At 43.6% G+C, this 20,737-nt stretch overlaps 1 protein-coding gene across 1 annotated transcript in view; it reads right to left on the bottom strand.

Annotated features, from left to right (window-relative positions):
• Positions 1-20,403, bottom strand: part of TNRC6B (trinucleotide repeat containing adaptor 6B) — a 154,138-nt gene extending 133,735 nt beyond the window's left edge. Inside the window, exon 1 of the mRNA XM_048501035.1 lies at positions 20,135-20,403. The gene's annotated coding sequence lies outside the window, so the exon portion shown is untranslated. The remainder of the gene's footprint in view (positions 1-20,134) is intronic.
• Between the last annotated feature and the right edge of the window lie 334 nt (positions 20,404-20,737).

Genomic DNA, 20,737 nt, shown 5'->3' with positions numbered 1-20,737 from the left:
TCCAAGAAGCTTTGCTGACACACATCCCACATTTTAGTTCCCAAAGGATGGCTTGCTATAGAGGCCCTACAGTTCAGACAAAGAAAAAAAAAGGCAGTTTGAAGGTACTAGCCCATGCAGGGGAGCCTCATAAGCTTGTGAACATAACACTTACATGGGGGAGGTGTCAATTAGTAGTTAAGGAATGTGCTTCAGTGGCTGAAGCCACATACAACAGGATTCAGAGACCTCACTTCAACTGTCCATACCAAAGGATTTACAGGTCATTTTCTTATGTCAGATTTTCTTCACTATGAAACCCTTTGTACAGTTAAATAATGTAGCTGCACTAGCTCACGTGACCACAGTTTGAGGAAAATAGATTTCTGAACTATATCAGCAGAAACTGAAGACCCAGTGCACTTTCAGCGTGCTCACTTGGGATGGCAGCACTGCACACTAGCTGTACTTTTCTTAATTACTATAAACAATGTTCTCATTTACACTGTTTCATCAAGTTTGTGAGGAATGTTGTCAAAAAGGTAGTACCTAAGAACCAAAGCCTCCAGCTTTTATAATTACCAAAACCTTCAGCTTTTACAATTACAGAACACAGTCTGAAGCATACAAAACACTGGAGTTACAGAAAAAATATCTGGAAGTGCTCTTTCCTGCTATGTGGCAAAATTTGAATTATACTGACCAGAGTGGCAAATGTAGGCAGTAAGGGATCCAAATAAGGACATGCAGTGCCTACACCTTTACATAATATCCAAGAATGTTTAATCACAGTAGCTGCTATTTTCTGGGCAAAGATATAATAACCCTACTTTATTTAATTCATTTATGTCCTGCACTCTGTCCTCACAGGAGACTTGGGCCGCTTGCAATATTTTAAAGTACAATAAATGCCGTTTTAAAATACAATAAATACAATAAATACAATACAAATTAATGCAACAAATATAGAATAAAACAAATTTAAACATTGACTTGGCAGCAAAATACTAAGAGAATTAAAGTAACTAGCCAGCTCTTCAGTTCATAGTGCTAAGCAAAGCCTGCTCAAAACAAAACAGGTTTACATGCCCTATGGAATGTTGAAAGATCCCACCAGGCGCAAACTTCCCCAGAGACCTGATTCCAGAGAGGAGGCAACCATTAAAAATGTCCTTGCCCAGATGGTTGATATGTAGGCAATTCACAGGCCAGGCATCTGTGGAAGGTCCCATGATGATGATGATCTAAGGAGGTGTGTGTATATGGGTGTGTGTGTCTCACTGGGAGAAGAAATCCTGCAGGTAAGACATCCCAGACTATTTAGGGCTTTATCTGTCAAAACCACCACTTTGAATCTGTATCAGAAATGTAGGTGCCAAAGTATTGATGCTATATTTGTAGACCAGGGAGCAGTCAGTAACCTACATGCTACCAATATCAGTGAACATTTTGGAACACCAAGTGTATTTCATCGTAACAAAACACACAATCAAGACTTAGCACAATTGTGTCACTGAAGCAAAAGACTTTTTCTTATTACTTTAAACATCAGAAAAGGCAAACATTCCCTAAGAATTTCACCAAATCCAATTAATCACCAAATTCAAAGTATAACTTATATATATGAAGCCATGCAGGACTCCTGTTAGATAGCATAACTGATCTCACAATGTGGCATAGTCCATCTGAAAAATTTAGTGAGGCCAAGGCAACAAAAAGTTAACATAACTTTTGTGCCAAATCCAGATATACAAAGTTTTATGAATACAAACCAGAGATGTGCAGCACTACAGGAAACCAGGAAAACAACTATTTCTTTCCCCAGAAACAGGTCAAATATAAATTGATAGACTTTTTAGATAAATATTTTAATTAATGGGGGAGGGCGGTATATAAAACTAATAATAATAATAATAAAAAATGTTACTTTTATTTGTATAGCACCATTAGTATACACGGCACTTCGGAAATAATGCAAGCAAAAGACAGGTAGGTCTTTGCCAGTGAAGCAATTTATGTATGACATTTTATTCCTATGAAGACATCAAAACTTTGAGGGATACAAATTCTTAAAGAATAAAAAATCATGAGTTCCCACATTTTTCCCCTTCCCAGCAGTCGTTTCTAACCCTGAGAATCAACTTTCACAGCATCAGTCCTAGAGGTGTACATTCAGATATACCAAACCCCAAAAAGAAACACCATTTCAATGTAGCAAAAAAGACAAAGATGGAAAAAAAATCCATTCTGGAAGATATTTTCAGGTCTATTATTTTTTGCACAGATCGGGGGAGGGGGGATTGAGGTAGGGCTACCAAATTTGCAGCATAGCTGCCAGTGACTCTCCTTACCAGTTGAGTCATGGGGTCCAATTTTATGGGCTCCCAATGGAGGAAAATTTGGCAGCTTATAAAATTGGACCCCCCTGACCCAATCTTCACCAAATTTGGGGGTACTTGTAAGGAGAAAGACCAGCTGCTATGCTGCAAATGTGATGCCTTTACCTTTAAAAACAGCCCTCCCCCCAATTAACTAACATAGGAGCCGTTAACTTTTCATGGGAATAGTTTTATTTTACCCTATGGCAGGGGTAGGGAACCTTTAACACTCAAAGAGCCATTTGGACCCGTTTTCCACGGGAAAAGAAAACACTTGGAGCCACAAATTATTTTTGACATTTAAAAGATAACACAGTATATACTGGGGTTTTTTTTACCTTTTACTCGTTCATTCTGAGAAGCGCATGGATGCGTCCGCCTGCAGGGCAGGCAGGATGCGTCCGCCTGCAGGGCAGGCAGGATGCTGCCTGCAGGGCAGGCAAGGATGGGGCCGGCGGCTCGGCTCGTGGAGCCGCAGTGCAAGGGCAGAAGAGCCGCATGCGGCTCTCGAGCCGCAGGTTCCCTACCCCTGCCCTATGGTAAATCCTTCTGGGACTGGGGGTAGGGGGTATTTTTCAGGGTAGAGGCAGCAAATTTTCAGTGGAGCTGCAGGTGCTTCTCCTTATGAGAACCCCCATGTTCGGTGAAGATTGGGTCAGAGAGTCCAAAGGGCCCCCAAAATTGAGGAAAACCAAGTACCTCTAAAATTGGCCCCCTTGACCCAAACTTAGAATCATGGACTCATAGAGTTGGAAGATACCCCAAGGGCCATCAAGTCCAATCCCCTGCAATGCACAATCAAAGCACTCCTGAAAGCAAAGTTGGCCATCCAGCCTCTCTTTAAAGACCTCAAAGAAGGACACCACACTCTGAGGTAGTACATTCCACTATCAAATAGCCCTTGCTGTTAGGAAGTTTTTCCTGATGTTTAGGTGGAATCTCTTTTCCTTCACCTTGAACCCATTACTCTGGGTCCTAGTCTCTGGAGCAGCAGAAAACAAGCTTGCTCCAAGCTTTCTGTATGTAGTGTTGTCAAGCCAGGTGTCATCTATCCTATATCTTTATTTATTTATTTATTTATATTTTAGATTTATAGGCCGCCTCTTCCCCGAAGGGCTCGAGGCGGCTCAACAACATGGCTGTTATTAACAGCAACTCAACAATATAACTTAAGAATTAAAATTCCGGCAGCAGTTACATATAAATTTAAACGATCCAAGCCATTCAACAATATAAAACAGTTCAGACAGGCGCCCGTTCCTAAGGCTAAAAGCAAGGGAAAGATGAATGAAGGAAGGGAGGGAACAGGTGGGCCCAGATGGAGTCATAGCAGGCCCAACCAAGGTGACAAAGGTGAAAATTCGGCAGCGTTTCAGTGGGGGGCAGTAGAACCGCGGCCGGCCTCTCCAAAGGCCCGGTGGAATAATTCTGTCTTACAGGCCCTGCGGAACTCGCCGAGATCCCGCAGGGCCCGGACTGATGGAGGTAAGGTATTCCACAACTAGACATAAGAACAGTTTTTTCCCGAATGCCATCACTCTGCTAAACAAATAATTCCCTCGATAATGTCAAACTATTTATTATATATTTATTATATAATTACTGCACTACTTTTTTCATCATTCCTATTACCCATCTCCTCTCACTTATGACTGTATGACTATAGCCTGTGCTGACATTTCATTTCATTTATTTTATGATTTTACATTTTATGTTTTCATTACTATTGATTGTTTCCTGATTGCTTACTAGACCTATATGACAATCATTAAGTGTTGTACCTTATGATTCTTGACAAATGTATTTTTCTTTTATGTACACTGAGAGCATATGCACCGGAGACAAATTCCTTGTGTGTCCAATCACACTTGGCCAATAAAGATTCTATTCTATTCTATTCTATTCCACCAGGCTGGGGCCAGAGCCGTAAAGGCCCTAGCCCGGGTTGAGGCCAGCCGCATCGTCGCAGGGCTAGGGGTCACCAGCAGTTCTGCCACTGCAGAGCGCAGTGGCCTATGTGGGACATAAGGGGTGATGCGGTCCCGTAGATATGAGGGCCCCATGCCGCGTAAGGCCTTGAAGGTTATTACCAACACCTTGAAGACGATCCGGAACTCCACTGGGAGCCAGTGCAGGCGGCGTAGCACAGGGGTGATATGGTCTGAGTAATCACCACCTGTCAGAAGCCGTGCCGCTGCATTCTGGACCAGCTTCAACTTCCGGATCAATCGCAAGGGAAGGCCCGCGTAAAGCGAGTTACAGTAATCTAACCGCGAGGTGACTGTCGCATGGATCACAGTGGATCTGTGCATTTCATTTTTTCTGCCTAAGTATAGTATCTTACATTTATCTCTGTTGAAATTCATTTTGTTTGTTTTGGGTCAGCTCTCTAATCTGTCCAGGTCATTTTGAATTTTGACTCTGTCCTCTGAGGTATTACAGGTATAAAGCCTTTACTGGCATTACAAATTACGGTAAAACATTTATCAATAAAAAGCAAATACCGTATATACTCGCGTATAAGCCGAGTTTTTCAGCCTTGTTTTAAGGCTGAAAAATGCCCCCTCGGCTTATACACGAGTCACTGCTTACCAGCCGGCTCTTCAGGCCTCTGCTGGGGCGCGGCTGGCCAGACGACCTCCCTGCGGCTGCACAAGCCGCTTGTTTCTGCCCTGGAGGGTGAAGGGGAACCCTGGCTGGCTGGGCTTCCTCAAACCCAGCTGAGGTGGAGGGAGCTCCTTATTTGGGCAATGACATCAGGGGGAGTCGCTGCCCAAATAAGGAGCTCCCTCTGCCTCCCAGCTTCCCACCTTCGGCTTATACACGAGTCAATATGTTTCCCCAGGTTTTGGTAGTAAAATTAGGTGCCTCGGCTTATACACGAGTCGGCTTATACACGAGTTTATACGGTAGAATGCATCACATATATACACATACAGATAGTTCCCATGAGTTTTGATTATAATTCCAGCTCTTATCAATAAAAAGTCCAAACATAGTCACCAAAAGATACAATCCATAAGTACTTACTATTTTACGGTTCAGATAAAAGGTGACACCTGATAATGAGATTGCAACATCTTTCTATAAGTCCTCCACTTTTGCTTGGGTTTGATTATCAAGGGTCCTGGGTTGGTTTCTAACAGAACTGTTTCCCAACATATTGAGAAGCAGACTGATTATAAAATTGTTATAAATCTCCAAATCTAGCATGGAATAAATAATACTACTAGGTAAGGAAAAGAATACACAATGAGCTGAAACATAAATCTTCAGTTCATAAGCTCAATTAGTAGACACAGAATATCCGTAGCCATTATATAATACAGCCAGCAGTATTGATATATTAATACTAATGCTTAATATCCATCTAAGTTTGCATCTATAACCTTTAGAAGGAAATTTGCTACATTCTCGCACACAGAGGGATCAGGGTTGTCCAAAATTAGAGGAATCTTGAGAGCATCTGTTAGTTGGTTGTATAAAAGTGGAGTAATAGTGGATTGGGTCATTCTAACTTTGGCAAATCGTCCACAGTGAAACAGGGTGTGCTCGAGTGTCTCAATTTGGCCGGCACTGCATGGACATAGTCTCCTTTGTTTGTCTATATGTTGGTATCTACCCTTGAGGAGCATAGAGGGCATTAAATTAAATCGGGCCAATGTTATAGCTCTTCTTTGTTTTGGGTTTATAAGCCAGAAGAGGTAGTTGGCTATATGACCTTGTTCAAAAGGGATGAGCAGGTTTAAAGGAGTCTAAAGGACTCTGAGGTATTAGCTACCCCTCCCAATTTGGTATCATCTGCAAATTTGATTAGCATGCCCTATATTCCATCATCCAAGTCGTTGATAAAAATATTGAATAGCACTGGGCCCAGGACAGAACTCCGTGGCACCCCACTAGTCACTTCTCTCCAGGATGATGAACCATTAATGAGCACCCTTTGAGTTCCATCAGTTAACCAATTACATATGCATCTAATAGTAAAACTGTCTAGTCCACGTTTCACTGGCTTACTTGTGAGAATATAATGGGGCGTCTTGTCAAAAGCTTTACTAAAATCAAGGCATGCTATGTTCACAGCATTCCCTTCATCTACCATGACTTGTTTTTCAGAAATCCATGCTGACTTTTTGTGATCACAGCACTCCCTTCTAAGTGCTGGCAGACCGTCTGTCTAATGATCTGCTCCAGAATCTTCCCTGGTATTGATGTCAGGCTGACTGGACAGTAATTATTAGGGTCCTCTTTTTGAAGATGGGGATAACATTAGCCCTCCTCCAGTCCACTGGGACTCCTCCTGTTCTCCAGGGGTTCTCAATTATAGCAAGTGGTTCTGAGATTAGCCAAACTTAACCAAACATAGGGAACTTGGAAGGAGAGGCATCCACAACTATGCTGAAAATCTGGTGCAGCTACCTAAATAAAGCTGCCCCAGCATCCCACAGACTCTCCAGAGAGTGTAATGTTGCTGAAATTTTTCCCAACATTACAAGAATGGGTGGAACAGTTGCTAGCAGTCCTTTCTACTACCAGCATATTTTAACCAATTGTCCTCAGACCATTGTGGCCAGCCACAATGATATGTTTCTGTAACTTCTCAGGTGGACTACTGTAACACTCCACATATGGGGCTACACTTGAAGACAGTTTGCCTTAGCCAAAATCTGGCTGGGTGCCTGCTGGTGTTAATTTGTATGTGCATATTAAGACAATGTCTGGGCACAATTCTGGGTGTTGGTTTTTACTTTTAAAGCTCTTCGTACTCTGTGACTTACATGCCTAAAGGATTGCTTCCCCCCCTTCCCCCGATATGAACCAATAAGCCAACTCAGATATCCTAACACAGTCTTCTGGCAACCCTTATCTGGCACTTCCAGTCCGTTGCAGCTAGGATCTCTGCTATATCAGAAGTAGCACTTAAATAGTCTCGAGGAGGTCTAAAGACAACCTTGATAGTTTCTCACTTGGAAAAGCATTAGTTAATTATCACCTAGTGGTATACATGTCATTTACTGTAAGCCATTCTGAACAGAGGAAAGAATAAACTAAATAAAATCTCAATAGGAATTTTTAAAGCGGTCTAATAAGGCCAATTGTTGCTTTGAAGGCAGTGTCACTGTGATATCTCCGGCCTCCTCTTTACTGCCCCCCTTTTGGATTGGGGTGTATGACTTAAATTTTTAATAGTATTAACGAAGAGCATTAACTAAAAAGGCATTTCAATCTCAGAATTATATCCTGCATTGGAAATAATTTGTTGTTTGCATCAAACATGCAACTGGAATGGGGATCAGACATATCAGAACATGCAGCAGGGCTGATTTGCAATATTTCCCACATGTGGTGCCGGAATGGTACAATGAGAACTGTTTCAGAACATGGCTTCATAACGTACATACATTAAGTGAAAATGAAGATAATTGCTTTTGGTGGCAATTCTTTTAGGTTTCCCACTTTGGAAAAGAAATGCTATAAAGCATCATTTAATTCAGTTTCCTTCACACTATATCGGCTACATACAAACCTGAGTCGTTTGATAGTTTGATCTGTGAGCTCACCTTCCCCCAAGTTATCAAGTAGGTGATAGTTCTTCCTGAAGACCCTCCAAGATGATTGTTTAATGTGATTTGGTACACAAGACACAGAGTCACACCAGGTCAAGTGCAAGGAAAGGTTTGGCTGTTGCCAAATCATTTGGGAGTTTGCTGAAAACTTCATTAATGGGTGTGTAATGCTTTTTCTGCAACATTTCCATAATTCACAGACTTCCACAGGGTGCATAATGTAAGGCATTAACAGAAGACCACTCTTTTGAAGACATAATTGTACTGAATTGGCTTTCCTAATGTGCAACAACAATCCATTTTCTGCCAGCTCATGAGCTGGACCTGATGGCAATTTCAATGTCCCAAAATAGTGAAAAAAGATTCTCCCTCACATTCTATAGGTGACTCTGTACAAGATAGTTTTCAATGTGGTGCCTATGCAAAACTGATTAGCCTCAGATTTTTTCAAGGTTCATCACATTAAGGAAACCTTTTTGCCTTAGGCAGTCCAATCCCGGGGTGGGGGTGGGGTGGGGTGTAGAGCTCCGCAGCAGCCGAGGATGGCGTGGCAAAGGCAGCATGCAGCACCTCCAATGGAGCTCCAGACAGTGCAACAAAAAGTGTAAAAATAAAAACCTGCTGCCACTTGGACAACTTCACAGAAAAAACACTTATGCCACATATTAATGTGGCTTAAGTTGGAGAGCTACGCTAGGGGTGTTCCTGGGCTGAAAGCAAGCTATGCTTTTTTTGGGGGGGGGGGGCTTCTTATGCCAGCAGGTTGGGCAAGCACACCAGTGCAGGTCCACGCCATCCAGGACCCGCTCCCATCCTCAGCAGACTGGGTTGTTACTGGGTTGTTTAGGGAGTGCTATTCTTTTGAACGACTAATCAACAAACCAGACAGGGCACCTGCATAAATTTGTATCTTTTATTGAAAAAAATAGGTTGTTTTATTGTGCAAAACAGATAAAAATTAACTCCCAAAAGAATTAACCCCACAAATACTGTGAAAATGATGCTTAAATTATTAGCATTCTTAGTATTGCTTATTATTATTATCATTATCATCATCTAGTTTAAAAACAAATCACGTTTCAGTTTTTGTCCTATTGCTTTCAAGGATTATCAAAGAAGCCCATTATTCAAAATCTGAACATGAGATCTCACCTCTTCTGAGATTTCAGCCAGAAGAATCAGATTTGCTTGTCACAAGAATACTCAGTCTCAGAAAAATATCACTATCTTTCTCCAAGTTTATCACAATTGTGTAGTTATATTCAGAGATAAGTGCAAATAGACAACGAGCAGGTGTATATGAGATTACCAGATGTAGCAACTAACTGTTCAAGATAAAGGCAGATCTAAACAGGTGTGTAATCTCTTAATCAATGTGAACTCAGCAAGAAAAAAAGAAGTGATATCACTACAACAGCAACTCTAGGATGATCTAACTTCTTTGATATCTGAAAATCCCATCAGTAAAAAGTATTTCTTTATAGTCTGGTCAACTAGACAGCAGTTCCTAGAACAGAAACTTTGCAGAATCACTCTTATCATTTAAAGCTACAAAATTTGGTCAATGTCATGAAATGGAATATCAGGGCCTACCACATCTCATCAGATTAACTGTGCAGACTTGGATCATCATGCTGTGGTGCAACTCTTTACCAACTTCTTAATGACTGATAAAACTACATCTACATTTTCATATTTTGATAAAAATTTGCAGTCCTGATCTGACAGATGTGTCTGCTTGATCATTTAAGTCACTTAATTGGCTAGTTTACCAATTGCAGCTGCTAGGGCTTGGCCATTTTTTATGAGACAGTCTAAGCATCAAAGAAGATCAAATTCAGGGAAGATAATGTGTGTGCATGAGTGTGCATGGTGTGTAAAGTGCTGTCAAGTTGCAACCTATTCATGGTGACCTAGAAGGATTTTCAGAACAACAGACTGAGGTGTGTATGCTACAATATGAGACCGGAGTTTGCAGAAGAAAATATATCTGTGTAGAGCGGATGCTTTCTTTGTGATACCCAGAATTCTACCACCAAGGTCAGTGCCATTAATAGTTTCCTGTGCTCATTCTGCATCCACATTTAACAAATACTGCCTTTTCAAACTTTGATAACACAGGTTGAGGGAGATGGAGCACTACAGCAAGGGCAATGGGATCTTACCTGACTTGAGGATAAGAGACTGTATCTGATGAAGTAAGGCAAGAAACAACAGAATAAGTGCAGATGCAGGTCTAATAGACCAGTGGTGGCGAACCTTTGGCACTCCAGATGTTATGGACTACAATTCCCATCAGCCCCTTCCAGCATGGCCAATTGGCCATGCTGGAAGGGGTTGATGGGAATTGTAGTCCATAACATCTGGAGTGCCAAAGGTTCGCCACCATGGTAATAGACTATCATGCTGAGCATAAACAAACCATGCTGTCTCCATATAATCCCACAAAAATCTGAAGCTAACATTTTCTGATTTTTTTTACCTCATATTGTCACACTGGCTTCTTAAAGCAACCATGTTTGAGCAACGGAATCATTTGTGTGATCTGCTGAGGTTAGGTCTTAAAATAGTTATCAATGAACAAATGTGTCACAGAAACCAGGAGGCAGCATTTAGATTAGAAAAAAACAAACAGAAAAAGACATACTGTTCACAGTCATCTTATAAACACTACTACAAATACATGAATCTGTGTTACGCTAAAACAGACTATCGCTCCAGCAAGGCCAGTGCTATGGGCCAAAACACAGCAGCCAGGTTGTTGTCAGGGCTGAGCATCCACAGCGAAACATCCATGCTGGCTGCTCAGCCTAATTCAAAGAGCTGGTTATTACCTTTAAAGCCCTAAATGACTTTGGGCCAGGGTACTGGAAAGATGCCCACAGCCTTATTGCCAGTTAAGATCCTCTGCTGAGGTAAAACCACAGACTTTTACAGTTGCCTTGACTTTGCAATGCCTTCCCTTGTGTGGCACCTAATTTATTTTATGTGCTTCCTAAAAGCACTCCTTTTTATCCAGGCTAGCTAAGGAAGTTGATACCTTAAAATATTATGGTCTGTCTCTAGCCCATGTAACTTTACACAGAGCATTTCAGTCTGACATGCATTTCACACTCCTTTAATGCCCTGGATTGTCTTAATGCAGTCGGCTAATTTTTTAGTGATTTGTTTTAGTGGCTTGTTTACTGGCTCTCTTTTTAATGGCTTTGTTCATTGTTTTAGTTGTCAGATGCTTCAAGTCAGTTACCTGAGTGGTGACACATAAATTTCCAAATAATAATATTATACTGTCTATTCATACCAACAGCACTTTTCTAGATGCTCAGTAACAGTGTTACAGATTACCCACTTATCAACAGATGCTTTTAACAAAAGATGACTGGGACTGAACCTGGGATTTGTGCATGCAAAGTAGACATATGTCTTCCAGCAAGCAAAAGCCTCTCATACAATCCATATAACATTAAAAAAACCTTGCCATTTAAACAGTGGTCTGCACAATCACAAAGTTAAGTCTATGAACGAAGCTATGGTCTAAAATCCATGCTCCTTTTGCAATTATTTTTGCAAACTAAACACCTATAAAACAAACACATATGCAAATTTATTCACTACGTCAGTTTTGTTTTCAGTTTTTAAAATCTTGTCCTGCAGTTGGAAGTTGACATTAGTATAAATATTTTAAAAACAAGAGGCAAAACTGAAGCAAAAAATCAGAAAATTATATTTGGATGGCAAGCACAAAATCATGAAAGTTCACAGCATTACTATTACGTTCAAGCAAAAACTGATATCATTCCAAATTCTCAGTGAGTGCTCATGCTCTGGAATAATAATTTAGAGTGGTGGCGAACCTTTGGCACTCCAGATGTTATGGACTACAATTCCCATCAGCCCCTTCCAGCACGGCCAATTGACCATGCTGGCAGGGGCTGATGGGAATTGTAGTGCATAACATCTGGAGTGCCAAAGGTTCGCCACCACGGTATAAGCTCCAAAAGTAAAGAAGCTAGTGAAAAGTATCAGTTTCCACAAAATGTACCAATACCGTGTTTCCCCGAAAATAAGACAGTCTTATATTAATTTTTGCTCCCCAAGATATGCTATGTCTTATTTTCAGGGGATGTCTTATTTTTCCACTCCACAGCTGCATGCTCTGGTGATCTGTTTGACGGGCATGCTTCCAAACAAAAACTTGGCTATGTCTTACTTTCTGGGATGCTTTAAATTTAGCACTTCAGCAAAACCTCTACTACGTCTTATTTTCAGAGGATGTCTTATTTTGGGGAAAACAGGGTATCTCAGAGCAATCCTCCGTACTTTAATTAAAATTTTAGAATCCAGTTACTCCAAAATAGACATTTCCTTTAAGCACTACTTTAAGGGTTACAGCAGCTGACACAGAATGCGGCACTGCAAACCAACCAAATTTAATTTCAACAGCATGGAACGATTACTAAGTGTTCTCAGTTTCTTCTACATGCTTCAAAACGTTTTAAATATTAAATAACCTTTGTGCACCGCATTTATGTTGGGATTTAATTCCAAGGATACACAGATCTGAAACCATATCTATGGGACAGAGGAGGGAATACCTTAGGAACAAAAAACAGGTCCAAGCGTGGTGATAAGACAACTTGCTTTTCAGTAACTACGTTTCAATGTATCTGATAGAATGAGCTTCATCAGGAAAGATGACACTGGAATAAGTTTTGTTAGCATTTTAGATGCCACTAGACTCCTATTTATTTCTGTATTTTAATGACACAACAAAATATAAGAAATGAGAAAGAACACCAGAGCATTCAGACCAACGGTGTATCTTTTTCTAGCTGGCAGGCTGGTCACAGAAGCAGCTGTTCATCACAGGACTAATAATCTGCACTCTGTCAAAGTGTGCTACTTTCCTTTTCACCACCTACAATCACTAATTTGGACAGGTTTTCCATACTACATCAAAACTATCAAAGTTTTCCTGAAGGGCTCATTAATGCTTACAAAGGGGGGATCCCCTCCAAAAAGCCCTTCTAACCTTAAAGACTTCAAATATTATTATACAACGTGCAGAACGAGCTATACTGGAGGCAGACTGTTTGGCTGGGAACTAGAGTCCTGCGGGGGGTGGGGGGGGGGAGCCAGCCGGTTATATTTATTTATATCCTTTAGGATCATTTTTCATGCTGCACTCAAAGGTCTAGGAATCGCTACAGGCAGCGCTACTATAAATAATACTTTGCGCCAACACTGAGGGTGCTCAGCGGTCTTTAACACAGTCGACGATCTCCATTGCCTGTAACACAGATCTTAAAGGGGCTGCAATTCAGCTTAACGGGCCCATTGGGGCAGGACGGCTGCTGCCCAGGGCATGAGACCGCTTAGTCACGGGGGGGGCATGCGAGGGATGGAGTCACGTGCAGAGGTTGGGGATGCAGTCGGCTCGAGAGGTGGTTACTCATTTTTTTTAGTGCCGAGGAAGGGGTTGCTAAGGGCTAGCCTGGCCCCTCCCCCTTCCCCCCTCACCGGCCCGCCGCATCCCTGCCCTGCCAGGCAAACCAGACTTGCACAGCCAGCAGCACCTTCAGAGTTCAGGCTGTGAAGGAAGTTGAAGGTAAACAAAGGGAGAGGAGGGTGGGGCGGCCAGCCAGCAGTCGACTCCCCTCAGCCGACTCTCAGCTCTCCTCAGCCCCTCCTCCCTTCACACACACAGAGACTTTCTGGAGCCGGGGACCCAGTAGAGGAGAGACCTGTCTGAGTCTGGAGAGAAGGATTAAAAAAGGGGAAGAGACAAGGTAACTTAGCTTCAGAGACTCCAGTGGGTCAGAGGCAGCCAGGACCTTTCCTCAGCTAAAGTTTGCCCCTTCCCTCTGGGATGCAAAGCAAACCCCCCCCCTTCTTTTCCTCTCTTCTGTCTGCAAACGGGCTTTTGCATTTGCTATAGGGATGAAAAGGAGGGAGCAGCAGGTCCTGAACTCAGTGGTTGGAGTAAAACACAGGGCAGGCATTCCTCCCAGTGACCTGCAATACACACTAGGCTCCTTGCAAAGTTTCCTGAAAATTGCAGCATTAGCCTCTTTGAAAAAAAGATCCTCCCCTTCCTGCTTTGTTTATCAGATAGAGCTCTGTCTTTTTGAGTCAGAAAAGATTAATGACATCAACTCCTCTGGATTTTTGTGATCCATCATCCTTGGGACTCTGGGTTTCCATTCAACTCCACTGGCCTTACAACCCCTGTACACTGAAATCATTGAATTGCTGCTTACTTTAGCCCACTCAAAACAAAATTTTAAAAAATATCCATTCTTTATTTACACTGTAAGACCCCCCTGAGTTCTGGCAAAATGGAAAGGAGGTTAAGAAACATTTAAAATAAAATAAAGTAAAATTAATAAAGAGCTTCCCTTTGACATTCTTAAAACTCTTATGTTGCCATTCATTTTTCCATTGGTCTTAATTACAGAAGCTGAGAGGCCTACACCTCTGATTGGGTTGGGGACTTGCTGCCAGAGCCTTCCTGCCAATGCATGAGGGGTGGCGTGGGGATGCTGGCAGCTTGCTTTTGTTCAGAGCCACTTGGGTATTCTTAGGTGTGGGTGCCAGAGCTGCCAGGTATGGAGTTCTGGAGCAGGTTGGGAGTCCAGCATCTTTTGACTGGATGGTGTTTTGCAGGGAGTCTGGAGGATGGTGGGAGGGCAAGGAAGGATTTCTCCTGCTTCCTGAGACTTGGAAGCTCACTTTTTTTCAGTGGTTTCTGCTGGTGAGGAAAATAACAGTTCATTTGGGGGGGGGGGACTTTTTGTACCTGGATTTCTATTGCTAATGTAATGGGTCATTCACTCTCTTTAATTGTTGTCCTTTACGGTTGGTATTCACAAGGTGACACCTCACCTAAACATTCCCCCCCCTACTTCTGGTTGTGGTGGGTTTTCCCAGACTATTAATGTGCCTTGTTCTGGTAGATCTTGTTCCTAACGCTTCACCAGCATCTGTGGCTGGTATCTTCAGAGGTGTATCCCAGAGAAACTGATTGTTGTGGGTTTTCTGGGCTGTGTATGGCGATGGTCTCAGTAGATCTCTTGTTCCTACTGTTTCTCACTTCTGCATCTGTGGCTGGCATCTTCAGAGGTGTATCACAGAGAAACTGGTTGTGGTAGAGTTTTCCATGCTGTGGCCGCAGTCTGGGTAGATCTAGTGAATGGAGCCTATAACTGTTATAGTGAATGAGCCTAATGACTTTGTCATTAATATTATCCTTTGATGTATCTGTGCTGGAGCCTGTGTGTGAGTGCTGAGTCTGCGTTTTTTTCCTGTTTGTCACTTAACTTCACATCGCACACCATTGTTTTGTTTGTTGGTATTATTGAACAATTGTAAACAGCTTTTTGGTTTCTCTCTCTACTTAAGAACATAAGAACCAGCCTGCTGGATCAGACCAGAGTCACATCTAGTTCCAGCACTCTGCTTTACGTGCCGAGTGGCCTACCAGGTGCCTTTGGGAGCTCTCATGCAGGAGGTGAAAGCTTAATGGCTCCTCTCTATGGCTGCTGCTGCTCCTGAGCACCCTGGTCTGTACTAAGGCATTTTGCAATCCTAGCAAGGATCAAGGAGGACTAAGATTGAGTAGCCATAAATCGACTTCTCCTCCATAAATCTGTCCAACCCTCTTTAAAAGGTCCTGTGTTAGTGGCCATCACCACCTCCTGTGGCAGCATATTCCAAACACCAATCCACACGTTGCCATCGAAGCGGTGAGAACTTGCTCTATTAGTTCTACCTCTTCCCCAGCATTTTCAATGTATGCCCTCTGGTTCTTATTGTTGAGAAAGAGAGAAAATTCTCTCTGTCAACATTTTCTACCCCATGCATAATTTTGTGGTGACTTCATCACTTATCCCCCTCAGACGCTTCTCTCCAAACTAAAGAGTTCTAAACTGCTGCCTTTCCTCATAAAGGAAGGTGCTGCAGTCCCTCAATCATCCCTCAAGGCCCTTCTCTGCACTTTTTCTGTCTCTTCATATCCTTTTTTTGAGAGATGTATTGGCGACCAGGAACTGAACACAGTACTCCAAATGCGCGTCGCACTCACCGCTTTATAGCAAGGGCACTTGATAATCCCAGCAGTTTATTATCCAACTCCTTTCCTAATGATCCCAGCATAGAGTTTTACCTTTTCAAAGCTGCCATGCATTGAGTTGACAATCCCATGGAACTATCAGCTAAGGCGTAGATCCCCTTTCCTGGTCTGACTGACTGATAGCTTTTTTTTGACCAGCACTTATGTATGTGAAGTTTGGATTTTTGGCCCCTATGTGCACTTCCACTTTGCATTTTGCTACATTGAACTGCATTTGCCATTTCTTAGCCCACTCACCTTACCTCTATCAAGGTCCGGCTTGGAGCTCTTTCAGAATCACTTTCGTAGGTTCTCACCACCCTACATAATTCTGGGTGTCATCTGCAAGAGCTTGGCCCACCACACTACTCCACCCCTACTTCCAGGTCATTTTATGAATAGGTTAAAGAGCACGCTGGTCCCATATACGGAGTCAGCTTGAGGACACTACTCCCTATATTCCTTCATTGTGAGAACTTCCCATTTATACCTAAATTCTTTGTTTCCTGTTTCTCAACCAGTTTTTAATCCATGAGGAGTGACTCTTATTCCCTTCTTCATTGCTGAGTTTTCTCCAAGCAGTCTCTGGTGAGGAACTTTGTCAAAAAAGCCTTTTGGAAATGCCAAGTAGAACCAATGTCCACTGGTTCCCCATATCCACATGCCTGTTTTACACCCTCAAAGAACTTCTAGAAGCAAGTTTGAAATGACAGGACTTGCTCTCTGCAAAAGCCATGCTGACTCCTTTCCTCAGCAGGTCTTGCTTTTCTACATGTTTAACAATTTTATCTGTAATGATAGATTCTACTAATTTACCAGGAACAGATGTCAAACTGACTGGCCTGTAATTTCCCTGGAGTCCCCCCTAGACCCTTTCTTAAAGATTGGTGTGACATTGGCATCATCTTCCAGTCTTCAGGGATGGGAGGCTGATTTCAGGGATAAAGTTGCATATTAAAGTGAGAAGATCAGCAATTTCATGCTTGGAGCCTTTTTCTTTAAGAACACTTGGATGAATGCAATCTGGGCCAGGGGATTTGGTAGCATTTAGTTTATCAATGGCTGCCAAGAACTTTGCTTCCTTGTCTACCACTATCTTCGCTTAGTTCCTCAGATTCACACTCCTAAGAAGCTTGGTTCAGGTGCAGGAATTTTCCTGACCTCTTCTTGGGTGAAGACAGATGCAAAGAATTTGTTCAGCTTCTCTGCAATCTCCCTGTCATCTTTTTAGCACACCTTTTATTCCTTTGTCATCTAACGGGCCTTATCGCTTCCCTAGCTGGCTTCCTGCTTTGATGTACTTGAAGAACTGTTTGTTATTGGTCTTGATGTTCGCAGCCATGCGTTCCTCATAATTCTTTTTTTGTCTCCCTTACAGCTAACTTGCTTCTCTTTTGCCACCATTTGTGTTCTCTCTGGTATTCTTCATCAGTTAAGTTGGACTTCCATTTTCTAAAAGACATCTTTTTCCCCCTAATAATTTCCTCAACCTCCCTTGTTAACCATGGTGGCTTTCTTTTGGACTGGGCGCTGCCTTTCCAAACCTGCGGAACACATTCCAGCTGAGCTTTGAAGACTGTGTTTTTAAATAACCTCCAAGCATCTTGGACAGTTTTGACTCTCTTGATTTTCCCTTTCAGCTTCCCATGCATTATCCTCCTCATCTTTGAGAAATTTCCCTTTCTGAAGGCAAATGTAACTACATTAGTAGTTGTCACTTGTTCACATGCAGAGATACTGAATCTGACAGCATTGTGGTCGCTGTTCCCTATCAGCTCAACAACACTGACTTCCCGCACCAGGTCCTGGGTACCACATCGAATTAGATCTAGGATCACCTCTCCCCTGGTTGGTTCCACAACCATCTGCTCTAAGTCACAGTCATTTAGCATATCAAGGAATGTTCTCTCCTTACTATGACCTGAGGATGCATTTTTCCCGTTTATATGGGGATAGTTAAAATCACTTCCCATTACCACTACATTTTTGCTTTTATTGGCCTCTCTGATTTCTTTTCCATCTCAGAATCCTCTTGTGCACTTTGGTCAGGGGGACGATAATATATTCCTAATGTTAAACTATGCTTCACCCCTGATATTGATATCCACAGTGCTTCTGTAGAGGAATCAGCTCCCCCTGCATTGTCTATTTTATGTGACACTATGCTCTCTTTGATGTAGAGGGCCACCCCCCCCCCCCAATACACCTTGTCCTATCCTATCCTTCCTGTAGAGCCTGTAACCTGGGATAACAGCATCCCACTGGTTCTCCTCATTCCACCATGTCTCTCTGTGATGCCCACTATATCAATGTCCTCCTTCAAAACTCTGTACTCCAGCTCCCCCATTTTATGTCGAAGGCTTCTACTATTAGCACAGAGCCACTTGTATATTCTGCCTCTGTCCCTAACCTCGGACTTATGTGTTTTTCCCTCTAGCCTCTTGTAGACACTATCACTCATCACATCGCCATGCACCCTGCCTGTATGTCGTTGATTTAGAAAAAACCTCTCTTTGTCTGCATCCCCATAGATACTGTATTCTGAACCGTCACCTCTGCTCCTGTCGGCTTTTCCCCAGGGATCAGTTTAAAAGCTGTTCTGCCACCTTTTTAATGTTGAGCGCCAGCAGCCTGGTTCCTCTTTGGTTAAGATGAAGCCCGTCCCGTTTGTACAGGCCTGCCTTGTCCCAAAAGGTTCCCCAGTTCCTGACAAATCTGAAACCCTCTGCCTTACACCACCTTCTCATCCACACATTGAGACCCTGTATCTCCGCTTGCCTAGCTCACCCTGCGCGTGGAACAGGTACCATTTCGAGAATGCCACCTTGGGGTCCTGGATTTTAACCTGTTTCCTAGCAGCCTAAATTTAGCTTCCAGAACCTCCCGGCTGCATCTCCCAATGTCCTTGATGCCAGTGTGGACTACAACTGCTGACTCCGCCCCAGCACTGTCTATCAGCCTATCTAGACGAAGCGTGACATCCGCAACCTTCGCACCAGGCAGGCAAGTCACCATGCGGTCATCATGCCTCTCACAAACCCAACTCTCTATATTCCTAATGATCAAATCACCCACTACAAGGAGCCCCCCACCTCCCCGAGGGGTATCCTCAATGCGAGAGGATATCTGACTACCAGCTAAGGAAGGGGTCCCATCTAAGGGAGCTTCTTCCACCACCTCAGACTGGCACCCTCTGTCTCACAGAACTTATTTCCAAAGACTAAGTTATTGTTGTTGTATTTTCTAAAGTTATTTTCTAAAGCACTTTTCACAGTAAAAAAAAATTTTTAAAGCATTTTTTTATTTCTGCTGTGTGGCATGGCCCATTGCTGTGCTCAGATTTGTGAGTTGGGGCATATTCTATAATGTGATGATTTAGAAATGACCTGGTGCAAAAAAAAAAAAATTTGGTCGTGGTGGGGTGGCCGCCGGGGGGGGGGGGGGCATACAACTCAGGTTTTGCCCAGGGCTACAGTTTGCCTCGTTACGCCCCTGGGGGGCGGGGAGGTGAGACGAGAAAGAGAGAGGAATTCTTGCCCCCACCGCGGTGCAACTGAGCTGAACGGTTAGCCACCGTGTCACACCTCTCACACCCATGAACTGGGAATCTGGGTGTGATATGGAAATCAGGTCACTACTGGCTCTACGGGATAAGGAAAGTCATCTCCTCCCCAACTCGGGCCACGAGCTACACCCGTCGCTCCAAAGGGAAGCGGTGCGACTCCTTCACCCGCGAATCCCCTCAGAAAAGAAAGCGGCACTGCGCACGCGCAGGAATAGCCCCCCCCCCCCCCATCTCTGGCCCCTCTGGCCCGGTTCTCGCCGGCGAAGCTGCGCTTTAACGTTAAAGCCTCAGCCGGGGAAACAACGTGAGCGAGGCCTCCCGCGAGGAACCCCCGTCCCGAATGAAGCCGTTTCAGCTCCGCTCAATAAGCCGAAGGGCCCAAGTGGATGGAGGCTCGCCTGGGAGGATTTGCACCCCGCTCACAGAAGCGGTGAGCGAGAAGAAACGGGAGCCTGCGGAGGGACCTTCTTAACGGTCTCATACTTGATCAGCCTGGCAACTTCGGAGGGAGCCCGCGGCCTGCCTCTCTACTCACCGACAAGGAGCCACCGCCGTCGCCTTTCCGTCCGCCGCAGTGCACAGGCGGAGCCCACCTCCTTTCTCAGTGACGCTGAACCGGGCCCCGCTTTCCCGGCCCGTTTTATTAGCCGGGGAAACTCAACCAGGGGATTCCGCCGCCAGTCCACGGAAGGGGAGGGGGAAGAAAACAAACCGAAAAATAAACTTTCCTCGTCGCCGCCGTCTCACTCCCTGGAGGAGCACGAACCCAAACACACCATGTCCCGCCCTCCTAGCTGCTCATTGGGTGTCCCCGCAATAACGGTATTAGCGGTTGGTGGAGATACCTGACGGTCTTGAGACAGCATCCTTTTTCCATCCCTTTCCCATTTTTCATTGGGCGACTCTGCAACCATCTCATGACCTATTAGGCACAAGAGCTGCCTATTAAAAGAAGTACCGCCCCACAGATTTATGATAACAATTGGACAACGTGTAAACCAGGCGTTTTTATTGGTGAAAACATCTGCTTGTGTTGGTCCTGACTTGCTCTGTCTTGCTGGTTCCGCCCCATCTTTCATCTAATTGGCTGAAAGCGCAGTCTGTCAAAACACAACACCTATTTATTGCTCCCATGCTC

The sequence above is a fragment of the Sphaerodactylus townsendi genome, linkage group LG06, assembly GCF_021028975.2.
Source record: "Sphaerodactylus townsendi isolate TG3544 linkage group LG06, MPM_Stown_v2.3, whole genome shotgun sequence".
In the NCBI taxonomy this organism is placed as follows: Eukaryota; Metazoa; Chordata; class Lepidosauria; order Squamata; family Sphaerodactylidae; genus Sphaerodactylus; species Sphaerodactylus townsendi.
Note: the sequence above shows the minus strand (reverse complement) of the source record. Positions and strands in the feature narration are given on the sequence as shown.